Raw genomic sequence first — 4,839 nt, 5'->3', positions numbered from 1 at the left:
GGGGTGGGGGATCAGGGTATGACCGGGAAAACTCGGGAGGGCAATTGGGCTATCAGCGGCCATTCCACCAAAATCTGCCGGCCACTCCACTCCGCAGTGTGGTTGCCGATTTGCGGTGATAACAGGCCTTAAGGAGAGGGGCAAATTTTGGCCCCTAATTTTTTTTGTAAAGTATGTCCATCTTTATTTCAGGTTTTCCTTTTGTGAGAGCCATCGGGCTAGAAATTTGTTGCATTTTCACCTCTGGATAGTACCCCCAGAGGGCGCTAAGGGGGCACGATGCTGGCAACAACTCCTGCCATATTCAGCGGGAGTTTAGCGGCAGCACTACGGCGTTGCGCTCCGCTCTCTTGTGCCCGGAGATCGTGGCGTCATCGGCGTGCGCATCGCCCCGTTAGTACCCCAGCCCTGAAATTGGCTTTTGTCCCCTGAAGCAGCACAGGGCAATAACAGCGATCGCTTTATGGGACGGTAGCGGGCGGCCGGCTGCTACTGGGGCGAAAATTAAATCGGAGGTGGGCGAGTGCAGAAAAAAACCTTAACTTTTTGTTGCTGCTCCTCATATGGTTTCTTCGTGGAGTCGTGACCACGATTGTTCAGCCAGGAACTCTGCTTGAGTGCCGGGCTGATCGCATGGCACCCCCGCTCCACGGTGGTCCTTTTTCTTTTGCAGAGTCGGCAGCATGGGCCCTTCCCTTTAATTGAGGGAAGAGTCCCTCGGGTGCAGCATTTTTTTTATTTTTTATTTATTATTTTTTTTTTTATAAATTCGTAGCCAATCGTTTCCAATTCTTTGTCAAATCACAAACGCCAGAGGTCACCTTGCACCTGTCAAGGATCACTCTGCGCCAATGCTCTTAGCCAAAAGGCCTAGAGCCACTGCACCGTTCCTGGAAGTACTGCAATACCAGGTTCGTGCCATGGAGGTGGATGGGTCAGGTCCCCCACACACCTCCGTGGAGGTGGATGGGTCAACCCTCCCCACCCACCTCCTGTTTCCAAAAATGCAAGCATATACCTTCCCGACCAGGGAGGATCCACCATGAGGTCATGGTGGCTGGTCAGAAACGGTACTACACTTGATCTTAGCCAAAAGGCTCGGGTGCAGCATTGCTACGCGGCCAAGAGCGTACCTCTGCTGTGGCGATCGCCCCGTTACTGTCCCAGGAAGAAAGTGGAGTGCTTTGCTTCACTTCCTTGCGTGGGCGGTAACCCGAATTTATTAAGCGGGGTGGGACTTCCGCGCCTGGTGCAAAGTTTCGCACCTCCCGGATGTTACCGCCCCCATACCCACGTCTTTGTTTACCGTCTGTGAAAATTCTGCCTTTTGATTGGCTGCTTAGACAGCTTGTTGACGACACAGCAGTTTGAACAAGGGAATCTCACTATAGTCCCTTGAATTGAATTGAAGGTTGGAAAACCCGAAGTGCTTGACACAGGGATTGCGAGATCCTTGTGCGAAGTGTACTTCGGGGCCAGCAATGAATGTCTTCGCTTCGCTGCGGACTGTAAATTCCGGCCCATTCATTTTGTTGTCGCTTATGAGTACTCCCCTCGTTCCAGTGGGTCCCTGGGCTCTACTAGCAACAGAGCAAAAGAGAATCCGTTCAAAGTTCTGTTCCGACTTTAAAATACATCATCCATGCGCTAAATCATGTTTAATTCTAGTATGCACAGCATTTCAGGAGATATGAGGTTGTGGTGAACCTGGCACATTTTATGATAGATACTCTAACTGTGGCCACAGTTACATTCTTTTAGGGAAATCATTCTCCCCCTCGCCAGGTCTTTACCAATGCCAGTTGTTAAATGCCTAACTCACAACAATTCCCATTCACCCATCAATCCTGTGTCCACTGACCTACATTGGCTGCCGGTCTGGCAATGCCTCAATTTTAAAATTCTCATCCATGTTTTCAAATCCCTCCATGGTGTCTCCACTCCCTATCTCTGTAACTTCCTCCAGCCTTACAACACTCTGAGGTCTGTGCACACCTCCAATTCTGGCCTCTCAAATTTCCTCCCTAAACCTCTTCACCTTTCTATCTCTCTCTTGCTTTAAGGGACTTCTTAAAACCTACCTTTTTGATCAAGGTTCTAGTTACCTCTCCTAATGTCTCCTTATGTGACTCAGTGTTAAATTTTGTTTGATAATGCTCCTGTGAAGCACTTTTAGGATGTTTTGCTACGTTAAAGGTGATTATATAAATGCAAGTTTTTGTTGTTGGTGTTGTTTGTGAAATTGTATCAACTTAAGTGGCATTTACCTACAGGTTGTGATTTTCCATCCTTTCTCAAATTGGCATCTTCCTTCGGTGATCTGAATGAAATCAGGACTGTTTCACCTGCAAAATCTCAGAGCAGAACCCATATTCTACACTCTGTGACACAGCACATCTAGTGTGCTAATGTACTTAGTCACCCAGATGTCTTGGGGTAAACCATACTCTCTAATTTAACTCTAAAGAAGGAAATGCAATGTGAAAATTGATTAGATTTTTACTTTATACGGCTTGAAGATGCATTCTGTTTTGCTGAAAGTTAAACCACCCATTAAAATTAGATGGATTAAATGCATATAGATAGCTTAATGTATAGGCTTTGAATGGATACATATGGGGTTGAATTTTCTGTTCTTTTGTGCCTCTGTTTGCGCCCCAGAGGGGCAGTTAATGGTGTTTCTGGGTGTAACGCCGGGCATCCAGGTTTTAGCACCCAACTAGTAAATTAGGCTCCTGATTTGCAGCGGTACAAAAACTTACCGTCCCACCCTCCAGTTTACACTCTGGATGGAAAATTCGGCCCTGACGCCTCATTTAACATACGCCCCAGGAAATATCTGAAAAAAACAGCGTCCCCAGGGTGCAGCAGACGGTATTTGTTGCGTATTTAAATGGAGGGAGGAGGATCCTACATCAGAGGTCACATTGACTGCAACAGTTACGCACAGCACGCTGCGTGAAGCTCCAACTTGCAAATGGCAGTTTTATCTGCCATTACAGTATCATTACAAGGACAAAGAGAATTTAATGGGGGCATTACTAGTTCGCCAGTGTATCATGCTGGTTGCTATTGGCAGGCTAGAAGAAGAGCTGCTGGCCATGTCGAGCCATAGCTGAGTAGAGGCCGAAGACATCTGGGAAGGAGGCCTTATCCCTGAACAGTACTCAATCCTCCCGCTCTCTGAGGCGCAGTGTGTGAGAAGGCCACATTTCTGAAAGGAAATGCAGACAGAGATATACCATCTCCTATAGGCCCCACCTGGAATATTGTGTTCAGTTTTGGTGTCCTAATCTGAGGAAGGACGTTCTTGCTATTGAGGGAGTGCAGCAAAGGTTCAGCAGACTGATTCCAGGGATGGCGGGACTGACATATGAGAAGAGACTGGATCAACTGGGCCTTTATTCACTGGAGTTTAGAAGGATGAGAGGGGATCTCATAGAAACGTCTAAGATTCTGACGGGACTGGACAGGTTAGATGCGGGAAGAATGTTCCCGATGTTGGGGAAGTCCAGAACCAGGGGACATAGTCTTAGGATAAAGGGTAGGCCATTTAGGACTGAGATCAGGAGAAACTTCTTCACTCAGAGAGTTGTTAACCTGTGGAATTCCCTGCCTCAGAGAGTTGTTGATGCCAGTTCATTGGATATATTCAAGAGGGAACACGCCACAAAAAGTTGGCGTTCACAAGTCGAGGTAAAGATTCTGAGGCGGTATTTGAAGGTAGTTGCAGCTGGGCCACAGAGGTCGCGGTCAGTACTACGTTCTCTCCTTGCAGAGTGCGTAGGTGTTGGCATGCTGTGACTACTCAGCTTCACAACTAGCATTCCACAAACATTGTTGGATTTCAGGTCACATCCATTGGTGACTAGCACATCGCGGCTACGTTCTGCAACTTAAAACCTGCTACTTGATTGTAAACTGCTGACGGGACATCGGCCGTCTCAATTTCTCTGCTCCCCTCACTCAGTCCAACCTACCTCCCTCTGAATTTGCAGCAATCCGCTTGCTCAGATCCAACCTCAACCTTGTCATTAAACCTGTTGACAAGGATGGCGCTGTTGTTGTTTGACGAACCGACCTCTACCTTGCAAAGGCTGATCACCAACTCTCTGACAGCTCCTCCTACCTCCCTCTGGACCATAAACCCACTACTGAACATCAAGCCATCATTTCCCAGACCGTCACTGACCTCATCTCCTCTGGAGAGCTTCCCTCCACAGCCACCAACTTCATAGTTCCCCAACCCTACACAGCCCAGTTCTATCTCCTTCCTAAGACCCACAAACAGGACTGTCCCGGTAGACCCATTGTTTCAGCCTGTTCTTGCCCCACAGAACTTATTTCTTCCTATCTAGACTCCATTTTTTCTTCCCTTGTCCACTCTCTTCCCACCTACATCCATGACTCCTCCGACACCCTCCATCACTTTAACAGTTTCCAGTTTCCCGGCCCCAACTGTCTCTTTTTCACCATGGATGTCCAATCCCTCTACACTTCCATCCCACACCAGGATGGCATGAGGGCACTCTGCTTCTTCCTCGAGCAGAGGCCCAACCAGTCCTCATCCACCACCACTCTGCCTGGCTGAACTTGTTCTCACATTGACCAACTTCTCCTTTAATTCCACTCACTTCCTCCAAATTAAAGGTGTTGCTATGGGAACCTGCATTGGTCAAGGCTATGCCTCCCTTTTCATGGGATATGTGGAACATTCTTTCTTCCAGTCCTACTCGGGTCCCCTCCCACACCTCTTTTTCTTGTACATTGATGACTGGATCGGTGCCGTTTCCTGCTCTCGCCCTGAACTAGAAAATGTAATTCACTTTGCATCCAATT

At 47.9% G+C, this 4,839-nt stretch overlaps 1 pseudogene; it reads right to left on the bottom strand.

Annotated features, from left to right (window-relative positions):
- Positions 1–874: 874 nt before the first annotated feature.
- Positions 875–1,109, bottom strand: LOC139279429 (U2 spliceosomal RNA; annotated as a pseudogene).
- Positions 1,110–4,839: the final 3,730 nt, after the last annotated feature.

The sequence above is a fragment of the Pristiophorus japonicus genome, chromosome 1, assembly GCF_044704955.1.
Source record: "Pristiophorus japonicus isolate sPriJap1 chromosome 1, sPriJap1.hap1, whole genome shotgun sequence".
Taxonomy (NCBI): domain Eukaryota; kingdom Metazoa; phylum Chordata; class Chondrichthyes; family Pristiophoridae; genus Pristiophorus; species Pristiophorus japonicus.
This window is presented reverse-complemented; position numbering and strand designations above follow the sequence as displayed.